This window comes from Lactuca sativa, chromosome 5, assembly GCF_002870075.4.
Source record: "Lactuca sativa cultivar Salinas chromosome 5, Lsat_Salinas_v11, whole genome shotgun sequence".
NCBI lineage: Eukaryota > Viridiplantae > Streptophyta > Magnoliopsida > Asterales > Asteraceae > Lactuca > Lactuca sativa.
The window spans coordinates 129,479,163-129,501,399 of record NC_056627.2 but is presented as its reverse complement, the minus strand read 5'-3'; the positions used below and the strand labels follow the sequence as shown (position 1 = coordinate 129,501,399).

At 38.3% G+C, this 22,237-nt stretch overlaps 1 pseudogene; it reads right to left on the bottom strand.

Annotated features, from left to right (window-relative positions):
* Positions 1–1,131: 1,131 nt before the first annotated feature.
* Positions 1,132–5,344, bottom strand: LOC128134211 (uncharacterized; annotated as a pseudogene).
* Between the last annotated feature and the right edge of the window lie 16,893 nt (positions 5,345–22,237).

Sequence of the window (22,237 nt, the reverse complement as noted above, 5' to 3'; positions counted from 1 at the left end):
AGTTATAGACACCAAAATAATGAAACACAAAATAATATGAGATGAGTCTTGAATGCACTCCATCTTCTCAAAAGCTGGCCTCGGTACCTGTCTACTGATGACCTGCGAATACAAGTTATTTTGAAAGAGTTTATCAGCATTAAGCTGGTGAGTTCATAAGTATTTTAGTGTCAGTGTTTCTTGTAAAAATGTTTGAACCTGTCTCAATGTATAAGTTTGTAAAAATGTAAGCAAATGCTCGAAAGTGTTTGTAAAAGTTTGAATCTCTCAGAAAATCCTATATTTTCTATAAAAGTAACCTTCTACCAAGGCTAAACTGTTTTGTAAACTTGTCTGTTGTAAAAGTGTGTAATTACCCAAGTATAACTATCATTTGTTAAAAATATAGTTTGTACACTAATGCTTAAGTGAGATTATCACTAAAATATGTAATGGGTAAATCATTGTAGTACTGTAGCTTTGTATAATAAGACTACTGCTGTACTAAATACTACTACCTTAAACCGGATTTATATCACTACTAGAAAAAAGGCCTTTTACGACGCTCATTGCGCGTCGTAAAACGCTCAGACGACGCGCAAATGCGTGTCAAGGAAGGCCCTGTCATAAAGAGAGACGACGCGCTTTTGCGCGTCGTCTATAGACGACGCGCATTTACGACGCTTATTTATGACGCGCATTTACGACGCGCGTTTACGACACGCAATGCGTATCAAGGAAGGCCCTGTCATAAAGGAAGACGACACGCATTCGCGTGTCGTAACCTTACGACACGCGTGTTAATGACACGCAATGCGTATCAAGAAAGGCCATGTCATAAATGAAGATGACACACATTTTTGCGTATCGTAAATTTAAATGTTTAAAAAATATATATTTATATATTTATTAATTTTTAAGTGAAATTTGCATTTAATGTCTCATAATAGAAATAAAATACCATATACAAAAAATACAATCCATTGCATAAAATTTAATGTCATACAATTCTATTTCCTACAATATATAAATTTTCATTCATCTAATCTACTGTGTTTCATACTAACAATCTAAATGAAGAATGCAACACTTGCATTTGTAGCATCTTATCTCTTTTAGCTTGAGCTTTCTTTTCCTCTTCTAATTCCAGAGTTATTCACTTTCATCAACCCTGTAAACACAACACAAAATCACTTGTCATTTTCATTCTACATTTAAAATTAATTCTTATTAGGACATTCTACTTTTAAACCTACCAATCTAGCAATTTTTTCAAAGAATATAATTTATAATTTTTTTGTGGAAAGTACATTGTTATTTCTTGAATACAAGATGTTACAAAACTTACCTTTGCAGCCATACATGAATCAATTATTTTCTTAGCTTCAGAAAGAACCTGAAACAAAAAGCTTATGTTCCATATTAATACTAAAAGAAAAAAAGGCTTTGATTATTTGAAGGGAAAAATGCATACATCAATGAGGATATCAAGTAGGAAGTATACTGATGAACAAAAGAGTGAATGTGATCAAAAGTCAATATGTACGACACCTGTGACTTGTGATCTCACTTAAACCATTCCCCTGTCAAATTTATTAAAAAATAATGCAAATTTGAGATAAATAAATATGAAAAGGAAGGATATTATAATTATGTATAATAATCTAACTCTATAAAAGGTTTCTTATCTTTTCCAGCAGTTGAAGCAACCTCCAAAAACTCCTTATACTCCTGTGTCCACCTTCTAACTGGCAACTCAGTGATGTGGAGGGTACTTTCGTCCTCATCCTGAACAATATTTATCCAACAAATAAATAAATATATATATAACATCAATTTTCATATTAAGAAAAAGAAATCCCAAACGTTTGGGGGAAAGTTGTTGTGGATATGTTGGCTACTTCTGACAAACACCAAACCTGCTAATTGGATGAGATCGGAGTATGAAATTGGTCCACCTTTAGAGTAAGAATCGATCTCTTTTTTTGCTTCTTCCACCATTGATAAAGCAGCAGAAAGTCCTTTGTTTTCTGGTCTCTCAATCTCAGAGCTTCACACACACACACACAAAAAAAAAGTATAAATTCAAACATTTTAAGAGCTTTGTAAGATGTGGAAGATGGGAAATACCTGAAGCGTATGGATCCATTAGGGCCTCCAGTTTTTGTTGGCTAAAAGCTTAACAATAACGAAATTAATTTTAACTAATAAAACAACTCTCACTAAGTAAGCTAAAGTGTAACAATTATATGTTATGATTCAGACCTTATCATATGTCATAGAATCATTAAGTGCTAATGTTAATAGGGGTGAAATCAGCTCTGGATTTGCCTGAAATTCAAACAACAATTCAAATTTCTCAAAAAGAGCAATTCTAAAGGGTAAATTGCAGGAAATATCAATACGCAATGTGCTTACATTTCTTTATCTAAATATCTTATAACAGAAATATAAACTTCATGGTTTACCTTAATGGCTTTATAGAGGGTCATCTTTATACTTGCTGCCAAATAAAAAAAGAAAAAGTTCAAGTTCAAGTATCTGTAAATATAATTACTAGTGTTTGTAAACTGTAATTCACATAAACTGATGTAGTTGATACGTAATTGTGACTTGGCATCCACATCAGCAAAGTTTTAAAAAAAAAATCATATTATAAAGCATGAGTTAAAATAAAAGCAATTGAAGAGCTTACATTGAAAGTCTGAACGTTGTCTTCTTTGTATCAAATCAACAGCATTAGCTGCCTCAATGAATGGGCGGAAACTCAATGATCACATCACTCAAATTCATCAAAGAACTATAAGTTTTAAGTTTCTTCATATCTTAATTAACATCGTATTTTTCCCATTATATTATTGTAGCTTTGAGTTATGAGATTAAGAAGGTTGGAATTACTTTTATGATTACTGTAGTTATTGCATTAAGGTACATTGATTTTGTGTAATCAGTTGCTAAGATTATTAGAATTAGTGAAATCGAGGGTTGATCGATAATGGAAAGTAAAAACCGAAAGGGGAGTAAAAGAGAAGCATAATCACCATATTAATGGCAGCCCCAAAGTAGTTAAGAACGTCCCTCCTTCGAACACCATTAATCTCATGGCTACCAGCATCGTCAATTTTACAACTAATGGTACCCTGTTCATGGAATTAACTCAGGAAACCATCATACCAACACACAATAATGAAAGTGATGATTATTCAAGTAAATGTACTTACAGAATGAATTGGGCATCTGGAGATTCTCTCAATTACCACACCCAAACCCTTTCCACCTAATGAAATATAATTGTATTATATATATATATATATATATATATATATATATATATATATATATATATTTTTCTATAAAGAAACTGCACAAAGTAGAAAACAATCTCCCTGGGACAAATTCCAATTTCAATTGGCTCAACCTAATTTTTAATCTTGATTGTTAACTGACATTCCATACACAATCGGATGTTGCCTTAAGTTGGAGTCGAGTACTTGGTGAGTTAAGCCAACCCCTTGGATGAGGCTCACTCGTTGCTTCTTCATAACAGGTGAACCATGGTAAGAGTTTGGGTTTAAGGGCTCATGTTCATCATGGCAGGGGCTGGGGCTGGGGCAGAGTTTTTGATGATGGATGGAGGAGGTGGAGTGATAGGGTCAGTTTGGTTTTTGGATTCCTGACAGTTGTCGTCTGATAGGACTTCACTCAGCTTATGTTGCTCTTTAATGATCTTCTTTAGGTACTTCCCTTGGGCTTCTATTCGTAATTGAAGCAGTCTTTGGACCTATACACTTTCATCATATATGTAAGCTACTTTCATCATGCAGTCGCTTTTGCACCTCCATTTGCAGCTTCAGTGCTTTTGTAATCTGCATTCCAATGCACAAACATATTTCACAAAATAAATTTCTAATTTTATTAAATCATGTAAATATATAATTTTATCATTATAAAAAAATGGGTTATAAGAAATGTATATCAACAATCCTTCAAGAATTGTCAATAATTCCGTTCCATCAGACAATACAAAACAAACAAGACTTACGATGATCCATCCAAGCTGGAAAACATGTCACTCGATTCTTTCTGGTCAAACACGTTTCCTTGCATTACCAATTTCACCAAAATAATCAATCAGCAGTCACAACATTTCTTTTTTTGGGCTAAATGCAATAAACAAATGGCACCCTACTTATATATATATATATATATATATATATATATATATATATATATATATATATATATATATCTTCAAATTTAGATTTCAGTATTTTGAATTACATAATAAAGATTAAAATACAGAATACCTTCATAAGAGGAATCAGGTAGGTACTTTGCCAGCCTATATTTCTGCAAGTGGCTCTTGACATGATATCTCCCACATGGTGAAAAATGAGCACCCATTTCACTGCAACAACATACAATAATACAAACATCAACCCCCACCAAGCTCCTTATTTTTCTTTTTTAATTTAAAAATAAATAAATAAAAAGGATACCTGCAAAGGACAACATGGGGTATTGTTAAGCAACATCATTCAGGATTGAGACAGGCACATGGATTGTTTGAATCATGATACCAAATTCTTAGCTTTACAGTGCAAGGCAACTCAGCAACAGTTGTGGCAGTAAGTGATGCAAACAGTTGAGACTATATTCGACCAAGCATAGGGACAGGCTGTCCTACTCCTACTCCTTTGTTTGCTATCGACTCATTCACTGCCACTGGACCAGCACTTTGATCAGAAGAGGATTGTGGCCTTCTTGAATCGAGTCTTGTGGTTGAAGGAGAGGAGAAGAGAGGCAAGGGCATTAATGGTATTTCTGCTGCTAAACTTAAACGGTCTATGCCGTGCATATTGCCCATATATACAGTAGGAGGGGATAATGCAGATAACCTAGAGATGTGTTCGGGAATATAAAAAATGATAAGGGGTGTACCTCAATCAAACACAAATTAAAATGATAAGGGTTGTACCTCTTAAGTTATGTGAACACTTTACATTTGAACCCAACAACAACAATTTTTCATCATAACCTCCAGACATATCTTAATGGGATGTACCTCCTAAGAAACAATTTGTCATCATAACCTCCAGCAACAATTAGATAATAGCTTAATAGGGAAAAGATTTAATCTGCTATATATGGGTGTTCCATGTCTTTATGATGACCATATATGGATGTAATCATGTAAATCACAACTTTGAAAAAAAATAAGATGAAGTCCAGAAGACCAGAAGTTTGAAAAATAGAAGCTTAAGCAAGTAAATAAACTATCATACCTTAAACCACGATCTACAATACGCCACAACTCAATAGCAGATTCTCCAAGACGACCTGAATCGAACGAAGGATCCGCCATAGGTGAGAACTCAGTGTAGATTGCAAGTGTCCCTTCATTAGGTCTGTCTCGATAAGGTTGTACTAGTTGTCTTGTGACAAATCCCATAACTCGAGTTTGTCCAAGCTAGATCTCTGATGAACCATCTTCTCTACAATATGAAAAGCTCATCGTTTGTCAACAAACTGTTTATTTTTAGCCAAGGGAATACGAAATCAAGTGATAAGTATGGGATTTCTTACCTTTTGAAGATGATAGATAGTTTTCTATAATCGAAAGGACGCCTACCGTCAACTCTAAGGTCAGATCGTAATGCAGACTCTATGAATTTCTTCTCATTCACCGACACTGTTACACTAGGGTTTATAAGGGAGAAGACTGATGAAGAAGTTGAAATCAATGAGAGACCGAAAGCATACATACCTACTTGCCTGTAGACGGAGTAGTTTTTTCTAGTTGTTGCAGACGCAGGTGGTGGTGGTTTTTCGTCTCTTCACTTTGAGTCGAGGAGAGGGTTTTGGGAGGGTTTGGACCCAAATCGATGTATATCTAGCCCTCCATGGTTGACTTACTGAAGATGGTGAAGCGGATCGGAGAAGATGGAGAAGGAGGGAGAGGGGAGAATCGATTGCGGAGAGCCGGAGATGAAAGAAGAAAGAAGGTAGAAAAGCGGGTTTTCAAAATTTTGGGGATTTCGTTTCCCCCGTATCTACTAAAAACGCTTTTCTTTAAAATTATAAAATTATAAAGCGACACTGATAGAGGGCGCGCATTTTTAGATAAAGTGCCCTCCGTGTTTTTAATTTTTTTACATTAGACACTAATTTAAGGGCACGCAATAATGCGTGACCTAAATCCTTAAATTTTTTTGAAGAGATGACACTTTTTTAATGTCACTCTCATTTGCGTAACATAAATCAATGAGTGTCGTGGTTTGCGCGTCGTTAAAGGGTCTTTTTCTTGTAGTGTATTAAGGCATAATGTGATAAATTGCACCATGCTATCGACTGGTAACAACGACATAATGAATGGTCGTAATAAAAGAAATGACGTTTGGCACCCGCAGACCTGCAGGTCCGGCTGTAGCTAGCAGCAAGGTGTAGGATAGTCAATCCAGTATAGATCTATACGCAAACTCACACTCTCCCTCCAGGAGAATTCTGGCTACAACTCGGGCCATGACATTTAAGGCATGCCCAATACAGTGGATCACAATTATTACGTATTTATGTATATGTATTGTTTCTCGTATATCTGTATATGTATTGTTTCTCGTATATCTGTATATGTATTGTTTCTCGTATATCTGTATATGTATTGTTTCTTGTATATCTGTATATGTATTGTTTCTAGTATATCTGTATATGTATTGTTTCTAGTATATCTGTATATGTATTGTCCTGCGTTACCCCGATGGTAACCAGCTAATGATGTACTGATGAGTATGAATATGTAATTACTTTTATGTCTATACATGTATATATTATATATAAGTAATATGGAAACGACCTTCGGATGGTCACCCGAAATCCCACCAGACCACATCCAAATCGAGGAAAAGGAAATAGGGCGGATGGCATTCCTAAGCCTTTTGAACATTATTTATATATCTATACATATATGGGCATGCAATTGTATATATAAAGCATAAATAAGTTTTCACAAAACATTTTGAAGCATAAATATAATTTCAAGAGAAGATTGATTTGATGTCGATCTATAAGTCATTTTGAAAGCATAAGTTGATAAAACAGTTTAAGTATAAGAAGCATTTGATTGAATCACAGTCTATAAGTAAGTTTGGATAGTAAAACAGTTTATAAAACATTTCAATAGTAAAGCAGTTGAAAAACAGTTTGAACAGTGTGAAAATCGTTGTTTTCCTAGTTATTAATCACATGTGATTAAACACAATCACATGTGATTGAAGTAATAAATTATAAGTATTTGACTTGTATTTCCCCCCATAAAGTGTTATAAAACATTTAAAATCATTTCAAAGGTTGATTCAAGGGGTATGAACTCACTTGTGGTGAGTCGTTTGAATTGCAGTGTCGGCTACCGTGCTAGTTGGCAAACGGAGACTGGTTTACATGCACGAGCCTAGTTATCATATAATAAGCATATATATAACTAATTAGATATATAATAACTTAAATAAATAAGTTAAGACACTTAGAAAACATTTAAACACTTTTATGAGTGTTTAAGGTTCAAATGGTTGCATCTAAGTTGCTACGGGACAAGGCAAAAGGGTTTGAATCATCAAAGGGCCTTGTATAGGAGTTCACCATCTAACAAACCCCACACCTTGGACTTTACGGCCGTAAACTCATAGGTTTATGGCCGTGAACTCCTCAAATGGTGTTTTTGGGTGTTTTGTGGTGTTATCTTGATCCTAGAACACTCCTAGCTTTATTGGAACAACACATGAAGTAGTTTAAGGCTTTAGAACACTCCATATGGGAGTTTACGGCCTAAGGTCCTTCACCTTAGAGTTTACGGCCATAAACTCTAGGAATTAAATTGATTTGAGGCACTTAAACATCAAGAATGGCATCCATGAATTTATCTAAGGCTAATGGGGACAAGAGGCACACTTTGGTGCCTTCACTTGGAGTTTACGGCCCAAGTCATGTTCCTTGGCCGTAAACTCCTTCCAAGGAGTTGTTTCTATGTGTTCTACTCTCCATTCTAGTCCCAAAGGTGCAAGGTAAATTGTCTAAAGGCTTAAGGGTAGCTTGGAATGATTTTTGTCCCACAAAAAGGGGTTTACGGCCCAAGAAGGGTTCTTGGCCGTAAACTCCTAGAAACTTATAGTTTTTAGGGGTTTTTGATGTTCTAATCAAGCACAAGTACTAGTAGTTAAAGTCCTTAAGCATTTGGGGAAAGTTTTAGGGCATTTAAGCCCTTGAAAAGGGGTTTACGGCCCAAGGGAGTTCCTTCGCCGTAAACTCCTAGAACTTATGTTTCTTGGATGATTTCTAGGCTACAAAGATCATACACTAAGTCCTTTACAAGTCCTCTAACATAGGAATGGGTCAAGAAGGCATTAAAGTTCCATTTTGGAGTTTACTCCCCAAGAACGTTCTTGGGCTGTAAACTCCCGGATCTTGATATCTAGACAAGTAATTGTTGTTAATATGCATTAAACAAGTATTGAAACACATATAGAAAAGTAGACTCACAATCTGGGATGAAAATCCGAAGATCCGTCAGAGAGAATATGGCTTTTCTCTATTTGGAATTGTGAATAATGAATTAATTTAATTCAGAAAACTATTTATAGTCCAGGAATATTTTAGCAGAAAATATTTTCATTCCTGATGTTGGACTGTAACAGTATGAAACTTGAAATGCCCAAGTTTCACAAAACCAGGAGTATCCACTCTCCTGATATCATCTAAAACATAAACCTAATGTACACAAACTTGTTCGGAAAAGCTTGAAAATCACTGAAACTGAACTAGCTTCTATTGAATAGATGATGTTCGTACAAATGGAAATTTCGGGTTGTCACATCATCCCCCTGTTAGAGGGAATTTCGTCCCGAAATTAGAATTTAAGCAAATAAAAGTTACAAACAATTAAGCGAAAAGATGAGGGTATTTCAACTTCATATGATCCTCGCGTTCCCAAGTGAATTCCGGTCATCGCTTGGCGTTCCAGCGAACCTTCACGATAGGGATACGGCTTTGTTTCGTCTGCTTGACCTCACGGTCCATGATCTCTACAGGTTCTTCCACGAAGTCTAGGCTCTCGTTGATCTCGATCTCGTCGAGTGGGATTACGAGAGTCTCGTCGGACAGACACTTTTTCAAGTTAGATACGTGGAATGTAGAATGTACGTTACGAAGTGTGTCGGGTAGATCAAGTTTGTAAGCTACGGGGCCGACTCTGGCAAGAATCTTGAAAGGCCCTATGTACCTCGGATTAAGCTTCCCACGCTTGCCGAAGCGTATCAAGCCTTTCCAGGGTGAGACTTTGAGAAGGACTCGGTCTCCCACCTGAAATTCCAAAGGTTTTCTTCGTTTATCGGCGTAGCTCTTCTGTCGGTCTCTAGAGGCTTTCAATCGTTCACGGATTTGAACGATCTTCTCTGTCGTTTCCCGAATGATTTCCGGACCAGTGAGAGTACTGTCGGAAGCTTGCCCTCTTGCTAATTGGGTATCACCAACCTCAGCCCAGCACAGAGGGGATCTGCACTTGCGGCCGTAGAGAGCTTCGAATGGAGCAGCCTTGATGCTGGTGTGATAACTGTTATTATAGGAAAATTCGACAAGGGGTAAATGAGTATCCCATGCCTTCCCAAAATCAATCACACAGGCTTGCAACATATCTTCCAGTGTTTGGATGGTCCTCTCACTCTGTCTGTCAGTTTGTGGATGGTAGGATGTGCTCATGTCCAGCCTTGTTCCTAGGGAACGTTGTAGGGATTGCCAAAATCTCGAGGTGAACCTACTATCTCTATCGGAGATAATGGAAATAGGTACACCATGCAACCGTACAATTTCCCTAATGTATGTTCTCGTAAGTTTCTCCATCTTGTCGGTTTCTTTGATAGGCAGGAAGTGTGCAGACTTGGTCAATCTATCAACGATGACCCATATGGTGTCAAGTCCACCCGTTGTCTTGGGCAACTTGGTTATGAAATCCATAGTGATCCGCTCCCACTTCCATTCTGGAATCTCTGGTTGTTGCAGTAAACCAGAGGGCTTCTGGTACTCGACCTTAACCTTCGCGCAAGTAAGGCATTTACTTACGAAGGTAGCAATCTCTGCTTTCATATTAGGCCACCAGTATAGCTTTTTCAGATCCAGCTACATCTTATCTGAACCTGGGTGGACGGAATACCGAGTGTTGTGCGCCTCGGTCATGACCACGTCTCGGAAACCACCGTGTTTCGGTGTCCAGATCCGGTTCATGAAATATAAAGCTCCGTCACTCTTGGCTTCGAAGTTCTTGTCCATTCCCCTAAGGGATTCACTCGACACATTTTTAGGTTTCATGGCCTCAAGTTGAGCCGCCTGAATTTGCTCAGTCAAGTGTGAATGGATGGTTATTGATAATGACTTGACTTTGCGACCAGAATATTCTTTCCGACTTAGGGCGTCTGCTACTACGTTGGCTTTGCCCAGATGATAACGAATATCGCATTCGTAATCACTGAGTAGCTCAACCCACCGTCGTTGTCTCATGTTGAGCTCCTTCTGATCGAAAATGTGTTGTAAACTCTTGTGGTCGGTAAAGATAGTGCTCTTCGTTCCATACAGGTAATGTCTCCAGATCTTCAGAGCAAATACTACTGCTCCTAATTCAAGATCGTGGGTCGTGTAGTTAACCTCGTGTGTCTTAAACTGTCTCGAGGCGTAGGCGATGACCTTACCTCGCTGCATCAGAACACATCCGAGTCCTTGATTGGATGCATCGCAATAGACGACGAAGTCTTCTATTCCTTCGGGAAGGGATAGTATTGGTGCGGTGCACAAGGCTCGTTTGAGCGTTTGAAACGCTCTTTCTTGCTTCTCTTCCCAGTCAAAGGCCACGCCTTTCTAGGTCAGGGTCGTAAGAGGCTTCGCTATTCGGGAGAAGTTCTGAATGAACCTGCGGTAGTAGCCAGCGAGACCTAGAAATTAGCGAATTTCTGTAGGTGTCTTTGGTGATGACCAGTTCTCAATGGATTTTATTTTGGATGGGTCTACGTGGATTCCTTCCTCGCTTACCACGTGTCCTAAGAATTCGACTCTTCGGATCCAAAATTCACATTTCGAGAACTTCGCATAAAGTTTCTCCTTTCATAGTGTCTCTAGAACTTGTCGCAGATGATCACCATGCTCTTTCTTACTTCGGGAGTAGATCAGGATGTCGTCAATGAAAACGATGACGAACTGATCTAAGTAAGGTCGGCATACTCTATTTATCAGATCCATGAAGACTGCGGGCGCATTGGTCAATCCGAATGGCATCACTACGAACTCGTAGTGTCCGTAACGAGTTCGGAAGGCTGTCTTTGGCACATCCTCCTCGAGCACTCGTAACTGGTGATAGCCGGATCTCAGATCAATCTTGGAAAAATAGCTCGCCCCTTGCAGCTGGTCGAATAGATCATCTATGCGCGGCAGAGGGTAACGATTCTTTATCGTCAATTTGTTGAGTTCCCTGTAGTCAATACACATATGGAATGATCCGTCTTTCTTCTTAACGAACAAGACCGGTGCTCCCCAAGGTGAGAAACTTGGTCTTATAAAGCCCTTGCTGAGCAGTTCGTTAAGTTGACCAGAGAGTTCTTGCATCTCGGCTGGTGCTAAACGGTAGGGCGCCTTGGCTACTGGGGTAGCTCCTGGGACCAAGTCGATTCTGAACTCGACTTGTCGTTGCGGAGGTAACCCAGGTAGTTCTTCTGGGAAAATGTCGGGGAAGTCGCTCACTACCGGGAGGTCCTTTAGTTCTTTCGTTTCTAGGTTCGTGTCGACGACGTGAGCAAGAAATGCGTGGTATTCTTTGCGCAGATATTTCTGTGCCTGAATACTAGAAATAATGCGAAGACTCGTACCAGGTTTGTCGCCGTAGACTATAAGAGTTTCGTTAGACGGAAGGTTTAAACAGACTACTTTCTCATAGCACATGATGTCGGCGCGATGAAGACTTAACCAATCCATGCCGATAATAACGTCGAAACTTTTTATTGAGACCGGCATAAGGTCGATTGGGAATGAATGGTTATCTAAGGTTAGAAGACAACCTAAGTATATGCTATTAGTACTTTCAGTCTTCCCATTGGCCATTTCTACTGTGAATTGTTCATTAAGTGCGTGTGGTTGTTGCTTAAGCATGCGAGCAAATTTGTGGTTTACGAAGCTTCGCTCCGCTCCACTATCGAACAGAATGCATGCATAGGAGTTATCAAGGAGGAACGTACCAGTAACCACTGTCGGGTCAGCAACTGCTTCCCCGTGGCCTATTGCTAGTACCCTCCCTGCTCCTCCAGTATTCCTCGCCTTAGGGCAGTCCCTTTTAAAGTGGCCTGTTTCGCCACATCCATAGCAAGTTGGGCTCACGCCAGAGCCAGGAACTTGGGAGATCGGTAGCGCTGGGAACTTACAGAATCGGACAGTGTGTCCTTTTCTGTGGCAGTTAGCACACTGCATTTCACGGCAGGCGCCGTTGTGGTGGAAGTTGCATTTGTTGCACTTTGGCAAACTTCCAGAATACTGCTTCCCCGGAGCAGTAACAGCAGTAGGGGCTACCGCAGCATGCACTGCTACGATTTGTTTTTTCTTTGAAGCACGCTGCTTCTTCTTCTCATCCCAGAACTTCCGCTTGTTGCCAGCGGGTTTAGAGGGTTCTGGGACGGCTAGGGTGGTTGTAGTTGCGGGGGTCTTGACTCCATGGTCAATAAGTCTTTGTGCCAACCGCTTGGCACTGTCGAAAGTAGCAGGGTTGGATGCTAAGACGTTCCCCTGGTACGGAGGCACTAGCCCCCATACATACCGCTCAATCTTTTTCCCTTCAGTGGGAACCATGTTGGGGCATAGGGCCACCAGTTCGCTAAAGCGGGCAGTGTAAGCGATCACGTCGGTGCCCTTCATTTTCAGATTCCAGAGTTCATGTTCCAACTTCTGGACTTCGCCCCTAGGGCAGTACTCCTCAGTCATGAGGTCCTTCATCGTTCCCCAGCCCATGTCGTTAGCCACGACGAGAGTTAGGGCTTTGACGTGGCCGTTCCACCACGTTAGGGCTTTATCCTCGAAGGTGCATGCGGCATATTTCACCTTGAATGCTGCAGGGCACGAACAGATTTCGAAGACTGATTCAGTCTTCTCGAACCATTGCGAGAGAGCAATGACTCCGCCGGTGCCATAGAAAGGCTTCGGCTTGCAGTTTGTGAAATCCTTGTAAGAGCACTCCCCGGAGCGCACCGGGATTTCAACTGGGATAGATTCAACAGGGGTTCCACCTCTGCTAGCATCCGATGAGTGATACTGAGCCATGGCAGTTGCCACTGCTGCAGCTACGGCAGCATTCAGGGCTGCAGTATCGATGACTGCAGGTGGTGGAGGCGGTGGAGGTACAGGATTATTCCTATTCCGGGGAGACTTGCGAGGAGGCATCCTTCAGCTATAAGTTTATAAAAACAAGAAGGATGATAAGAATCAATTTGTAAGGAATGTGAGAGTGACCCATGGACTAAATAACCATAGCCCAACTGTTTGAATGAGTGTTGAAATCACAATAAGGAATATCAGTAGGAATACACAAGTGTACAAATTTTTCCCACAGATTAGGTAGATTTCAATAGTACGGGTATTACTGATGTAATAAGTTCAAGGAAAATCGACCTAACAGTAGATCTTACATCATGCCATAAGGACAATACTGACAGTCCTAGATTCCTAATTAGAGTACCGAAAGTTAGAAATATTTTACAGACAAGTGCTACTTAGAGCACATAAGTTCAAGGCTATCCCTAAATCAAAAGACAGAGATGTACTAGACATCATCTAATGGCGATGGGAATTCCTCGGGCGATCCCTGAGGTCGGACACTTGACGAGACACCTCTTGAAGGTGTCGGTCCTGAGCTCTCTGACGAGCTCGAAGTTCTAAGACTTCAGCACGGGAGGCAGCCAGCTGTTGCTGCAGAGTTTCGTTGGTTCTCCGGGTCCGTTCCATGTCTTCTTCGAGACGGCGAATGCGGACTGTATTGACGCCTAAATTGGCATCAATCTCCATGACCCGGTCGATGGCTGCTCGACCTTGCTCGACATTACGAGCTATTCTGCGGATGATCACCGGCAGAGCTCTGTCAGCAGAGCCACCATCGCTAACGGTGTAGAAGGTTCGGTCCCCAAAGTATGGTAAGGGCTGACCCTGCTCATCACTCCAGCGATTCAGATTGTTTTCCCACATGGGTGTAGGACCTGGAAACGCTGGTCGAGGGTTGTTGTTCGGGGCTTGACCTACAAGCGGTAGGTTGTTGACTTCAGGCTCGGAGTCAGATCCATCTGAAAAGCCTTCTGCGAGGTGATCATCCAAAGGGATTGGATGGTCATCTTCGGGCTCTTCATCGATCCACCCGGCATTGCCTTCATTGGGAAAGTACGGGTCGCCATGATGAAATCCAGCCATTTAGATCTACGCGAGAAGAGAGGTGTAAGAATATAGTATACGTGTAACTAATAGCACAAAATACTCCTATAGTATTTTAAGGTTAAGTTCTACTGATCTTCTTCTGGTATTGTTGGTAAGTTTTTAGACTTGTTAACATATCACAAACATTCTAGGGCATATGCTAATCACTCCTAGGACCAACATAGTTGATCAGGCTATGCCATTCCCAGGACTGACTATACATCCCCGAGCTCACTTGTGATATTCAACAATCGTAATACTTTTGTTCTTGTCATTGTGACACTGATTTTAGTACAATGTAGACTAGTATACTTAATTAAATATTTTATTATTTAAAGTATAGACTCTTGGTCAGAGTGTTTTAGTCCCTTCTGGGTTTATAGATTAGTATATCTTTTATGGGTTGATATACTTGATTCACTATAAACAATGCTCTGATACCAATCTGTCACACCCCAAAACCAAGAACGGCGGAAACGTTCTGGGGCAGAGGACGTCATGTATAGCATCACAACACAGTAAATGTAAATAAGCAAACAACATCATCCATTGCATTAAATATATAATTTTAATACAAGTGTGATCTGTACAGTTATAGACACCAAAATAATGAAACACAAAATAATATAAGATGAGTCTTGAATGCACTCCATCTTCTCAAAAGTTGGCCTCGGTACCTGTCTACTGATGACCTGAGAATACAAGTTATTTTGAAAGAGTTTATCAGCATTAAGCTGGTGAGTTCATAAGTATTTTAGTGTCAGTGTTTCTTGTAAAAATGTTTGAACCTGTCTCAATGTATAAGTTTGTAAAAATGTAAGCAAATGCTCGGAAGTGTTTGTAAAAGTTTGAATCTCTCAGAAAATCCTATATTTTCTATAAAAGTAACCTTCTACCAAGGCTAAACTGTTTTGTAAACTTGTCTGTTGTAAAAGTGTGTAATTACCCAAGTATAACTATCATTTGTTAAAAATATAGTTTGTACACTAATGCTTAAGTGAGATTATCACTAAAATATGTAATGGGTAAATCATTGTAGTACTGTAGCTTTGTATAATAAGACTACTGCTGTACTAAATACTACTACCTTAAACCGGATTTATATTAAGGCATAATGTGATAAATTGCACCATGCTATCGACTGGTAACAACGACATAATGAATGGTCGTAATAAAAGAAATGACGTTTGGCACCCGCAGACCTGCAGGTCCGGCTGTAGCTAGCAGCAAGGTGTAGGATAGTCAATCCAGTATAGATCTATATGCAAACTCACGCTCTCCCTCCAGGAGAATTCTGGCTACAACTCGGGCCATGACATTTAAGGCATGCCCGATACAGTGGATCACAATTATTACGTATTTATGTATATGTATTGTTTCTCGTATATCTGTATATGTATTGTTTCTTGTATATCTGTATATGTATTGTTTCTAGTATATCTGTATATGTATTGTTTCTAGTATATCTGTATATGTATTGTCCTGCGTTACCCCGATGGTAACCAGCTAATGATGTACTGATGAGTATGAATATGTAAGTACTTTTATGTCTATACATGTATATATTATATATAAGTAATATGGAAACGACCTTCGGATGGTCACCCGAAATCCCACCAGACCACATCCAAATCGAGGAAAAGGAAATAGGGCGGATGGCATTCCTAAGCCTTTTGAACATTATTTATATATCTATACATATATGGGCATGCAATTGTATATATAAAGCATAAATAAGTTTTCACAAAACATTTTGAAGCATAAATATAATTTCAAGAGAAGATTGATTTGATGTCGATCTATAAGTCATTTTGAAAGCATAAGTTGATAAAACAGTTTAAGTATAAGAAGCATTTGATTGAATCACAGTCTATAAGTAAGTTTGGATAGTAAAACAGTTTATAAAACATTTCAATAGTAAAGCAGTTGAAAAACAGTTTGAACAGTGTGAAAATCGTTGTTTTCCTAGTTATTAATCACATGTGATTAAACACAATCACATGTGATTGAAGTAATAAATTATAAGTATTTGACTTGTATTTCCCCCCATAAAGTGTTATAAAACATTTAAAATCATTTCAAAGGTTGATTCAAGGGGTATGAACTCACTTGTGGTGAGTCGTTTGAATTGCAGTGTCGGCTACCGTGCTAGTTGGCAAACGGAGACTGGTTTACATGCACGAGCCTAGTTATCATATAATAAGCATATATATAACTAATTAGATATATAATAACTTAAATAAATAAGTTAAGACACTTAGAAAACATTTAAACACTTTTATGAGTGTTTAAGGTTCAAATGGTTGCATCTAAGTTGCTACGGGACAAGGCAAAAGGGTTTGAATCATCAAAGGGCCTTGTATAGGAGTTCACCATCTAAAAAACCCCACACCTTGGACTTTACGACCGTAAACTCATAGGTTTATGGCCGTGAACTCCTCAAATGGTGTTTTTGGGTGTTTTGTGGTGTTATCTTGATCCTAGAACACTCCTAGCTTTATTGGAACAACACATGAAGTAGTTTAAGGCTTTAGAACACTCCATATGGGAGTTTACGGCCTAAGGTCCTTCACCTTAGAGTTTACGGCCATAAACTCTAGGAATTAAATTGATTTGAGGCACTTAAACATCAAGAATGGCATCCATGAATTTATCTAAGGCTAATGGGGACAAGAGGCACACTTTGGTGCCTTCACTTGGAGTTTACGGCCCAAGTCATGTTCCTTGGCCGTAAACTCCTTCCAAGGAGTTGTTTCTATGTGTTCTACTCTCCATTCTAGTCCCAAAGGTGCAAGGTAAATTGTCTAAAGGCTTAAGGGTAGCTTGGAATGATTTTTGTCCCACACAAAGGGGTTTACGGCCCAAGAAGGGTTCTTGGCCGTAAACTCCTAAAAACTTATGGTTTTTATGTGTTTTTGATGTTCTAATCAAGCACAAGTACTAGTAGTTAAAGTCCTTAAGCATTTGGGGAAAGTTTTAGGGCATTTAAGCCCTTGAAAAGGGGTTTACGGCCCAAGGGAGTTCCTTGGCCGTAAACTCCTAGAACTTATGTTTCTTGGATGATTTCTAGGCTACAAAGATCATACACTAAGTCCTTTACAAGTCCTCTAACATAGGAATGGGTCAAGAAGGCATTAAAGTTCCATTTTGGAGTTTACTCCCCAAGAACGTTCTTGGGCGGTAAACTCCCGGATCTTGATATCTAGACAAGTAATTGTTGTTAATATGCATTAAACAAGTATTGAAACACATATAGAAAAGTAGACTCACAATCTGGGATGAAAACCCGAAGATCCGTCAGAGAGAATATGGCTTTTCTCTATTTGGAATTGTGAATAATGAATTAATTTAATTCAGAAAACTATTTATAGTCCTGGAATATTTTAGCAGAAAATATTTTCATTCCTGATGTTGGACTGTAACAGTATGAAACTTGAAATGCCCAAGTTTCACAAAACCAGGAGTATCCACTCTCCTGATATCATCTAAAACATAAACCTAATGTACACAAACTTGTTCGGAAAAGCTTGAAATTCACTGAAACTGAACTAGCTTCTATTGAATAGATGATGTTCGTACAAATGGAAATTTCGGGTTGTCACATCGGATCCATCAGAAAATCCTTCTGCGAGGTGATCATCCAAAGGGATTGGATGCTCATCTTCGGGCTCTGCATCGATCCACCCGGCATTGCCTTCATTTGGAAAGTACGGGTCGCCGTGATGGAATCCAGCCATTTAAATCTATGCGAGAAGAGAGGTATAAGAATATAGTATACGTGTAACTAGTAGTACAAAATACACCTATAGTATTTTAAGTTTAAGTTCTACTGATCTTCTTGTGGTATTGTTGGTAAGTTTTTAGACTTGTTAACATATCACAACCATTCTAGGGCATATGCTAATCACTCCTAGGACCAGCATAGTTGATCAGGCTATGCCATTCCCAGGACTGACCATACATCCCCGAGCTCACTTGTGATATTTAACAATCGTAATACTTTTGTTCTTGTCATTGTGACACTGATTTTAGTATGAATGCAGACTAGTATATCTTTTATGGGTTTATAGTTTAGTATATCTTTTATGGGTTGATATACTTGATTCACTATAAACAATGCTCCGATACCAATCTGTCACACCCCAAAACCAAGAACGGCGGAAACGTTCTGGGGCGGAGGACGTCATGTAAAGTATCACAACACAGTAAATGTAAATAAGCAAACAACATCATCCATTGCATTAAATATATAATTTTAATACAAGCGTGTTCTGTACAGTTTTAGACACCAAAAATATAATGTGAATAAAAATAATATGATGAGTCTTGAATGCGCTCCATCTTCTCAAAAGCTGGCATCGGTACCTGTCTACTGATGACCTGAGAATACAAGTTATTTTGAAAGAGTTTATCAGCATTAATCTGGTGAGTTCATAAGTATTTTAGTGTCGATGTTTGTTATTAAAAACGTTTGAACCTGTCGCAAGTATAAGTTGTAAAATGTATGTGTAAGTGTTTGTAAAAGTTTGAATCTCTCAGAAAAACCTATATTTTCTATTAAAGTAGCCTTCTACCAAGGCTTAACTGTTTTGTATGCTCGTTTGATGTAAAAGTGTGTAATTTCCCAAGTGTAACTATCTTTTAACAAAATATAGTTTGTACATTAAAGTTTAAGTGAGTTTATCACTAAAAATGTAATGGGAAATCATTGTAGTACTGTAGTTTTGTATTATAGGAACTACTGCTGTACTAACTACCTTAAACCGGATTTATATTAAGGTATAATGTGATAATTGTACCATACTATCGACTGATAACAACGACATAATGAATGGTCGTAATAACGGAATGACGTTTGGCACCCGCAGACCTACAGGTCCGGCTGTAGCTAGCAGCAAGGTGTAGGATAGTCAATCCAGTATAGATCTATACGCAAACTCACGCTCTCCCTCCACGAGAATTCTGGCTACAACTCGGGCCATGACATTTAAGGCATGCTCCGATACAGTGGATCACAATTGTTATCGTATTCTTGTATATGTAATGAAATGTTTCTCGTTCTAGTATAGTTGTATATGTTCTCCTCCTAGTATAGTTGTATATGTTCTCATAGTATAGTTGTATATGTTCTCATAGTATAGTTGTATATGTTCTCATAGTATAGTTGTATATGTTCTCTTCTTAGTATAGTTGTATATGTTCTCATAGTATAGTTGTATATGTTCTCTTCCTAGTATAGACTCATGAATGAACTGACTCATTGATCTAGCAGTTGTAATAATATGATCCTGTGTTACCCCGATGGTAACCTACTAATGGTGTGTCTAGTACGTATGAATATGGAAGTACTTTTATGTCTATATATGTATATTTGATATATAATTAATATGGAAACGACCTTCGGATGGTCACCCGAAATTCCACCAGACCACATCCAAATCGAGGAAAAGGAAATAGGACAGGTGGCTTTCCTAAGCCCTTTAAACATTATTTATACATCTATACATATATGGGCATGCAATTTATAAGTAGTAAAACAAAGTTTAAATAAAAGCATTTGATAAGTAAAAGAGTTTGTAAAACATTTTGAAGTAAAACAGTTTGATAAACAGTTTGAACAGTGATAAAATCATTGGTTTCCTAGTTATTAATCACATGTGATTAATGCAATCACATGTGATTGAAGCAATAACTATAAGTATTTAACTTGTATCCCCCCCCCATAAAGTATTTAAACATTTAAAATCGTTTCAAAGGTTGATTTAAGGGGTATGAACTCACTTGTGGTGAGCTGTTTGGATTGTAGTGTCGGATACCGTGCTAGGTGGCAAACGGAGACTTGCTTACACGCACGAGCCTAGTTATCATATAATAAGCATATATATAACTAATTAGCCAAATAATAAATTAATAAAGTAATTTGGGACACTCAGGAACATGAAAACACTTTGTATAAATGTTATAGGTCCTAAGGGTTGCATCTAAGTCGATACAGGACAAGGCAAAAGGGTTTGAAGCTTCCAAAGACCTTGTATAAGAGTTCACCACCCAACAAACCCCACCCTTGGAGTTTACGGTTGTAAACCCATGAGTTTACGGCCGTGAACTCCACACTTGGTGGTTTTGGGTGTTTTGAAGTGTCAAATGAATTGTAGAATAAGCCTAGCATTGTGGAATAATCCTTGAAGTAGTTTAAGGCCCTAGAATGCTCCATAGAGGAGTTTACGGCCTAAAGAAATTATCCCCTAGAGTTTACGGCCGTAAACTCCTATGGGGTGTTGGTTTTAATTCTTTTAAATCCCTTGCACATAAAGGATAACTTCTAGGTTTTTGTTTAAGGCTAAAGGGGACATTAGGCACACATTTGTGCCTTCACTTGGAGTTTACGGCCCAAGAGATGTTCCTTGGCCGTAAACTCCCTTTAAGGGATGATTTTGATGTAATTTACTCCCCATTCAAGTCATAAGTATTAAAGGGTAATTGTCTTAAAGCCTTAGGGGTGTTTAGGGCACTCTTAGCCCTTGAAAAAGGTGTTTACGGCCCAAGAGCATATCCTTGGCCGTAAACTCCTAAAACTAAATGTTCTTGATTGATTTCTAGCCCCTAATGTTCATACATAAAGTCCCTAACTAGATACCTAAGATGGAAATGAGACTAGGTAGCTTTTAGGCCTTGTTTTGGAGTTTACACCCCAAGAACGTTCTTGGGCCGTAAGCTCCCGGATCTTGCATTTTAGGAATGTAAACAATGTTATAAAGCATATAACAAGTATTAAAACACATTTAGGAAAGTAGACTCACAATCTGGGATGAAAACCCGAAGATCCGTGAGAGAGAAAATGGCTTTTCTCTAGTTGGAATTGTGAATAATGAATTAATTTAATTTAGAAATCTATTTATAGTCCTGAAATATTTTGACAGAAAATATTTTTATTCCAGAAATTGGACTATAACATTATGAAACTTGGAATGTTCAAATTTCACAAACCTAGGAGCATCCACTCTCTTGATATCTCCTTAAACGTAGACCCTAATGTACACAAACTCATTCGGAAGAGTATGAAATCCACTGAAATTGGACTAGCTTCTATTGAATAGATAACGTTCGTACAAATGGAAATTTCGGGTTGTCACAAGTTTTAATCCAAAAACTCTTCAAGTTCCATAACTTGAGGACAAGATATGGAAGACTTTAAATTATTAAAGAATGTAACTTCTTCTTTATTTTGTAACTTATGGAATTAATTAAGGTTACATATTTTATTACTTAATGAAGTGACTCTTGAACCTCCATAACTTAAGGACAAGACTCTTCATCTTTTGTAACCATTGCCAACTTTTATGAGTTTTATGAAACTTAAATGTGACTTTTCATATAACTTGAGGAAAAGTTATAAAAACACATTTTAGAATCAACTCTTAGATTAATTTGGATTGAAAACAATAATTTCACATAACTTTCTATTAATCTAAGAAACTCATAAGAACAAGATAATTCAAATCAAACTTTTTCATGTAATTAGCCTAATCACTAAACTAGTTCAAAACATGAATCTATTGACAATTATCTTTGAAATTGGATTAGCATGAACATTACCACATCAAAAACAAGTTTATAAGTTCAAAAACAACTGAGGGTAATGTTCCTATGTAACGCCCGCAAATCTGGGCTAGTCAAATTAGAGGCAATAGGGGTTGAAAACGACTTTTCGACAAAAGATTATTTAGAATAAATAATCTTAATCAAGTTGTAGAGTATGTTACAAGTTTTTCGTACATATAAA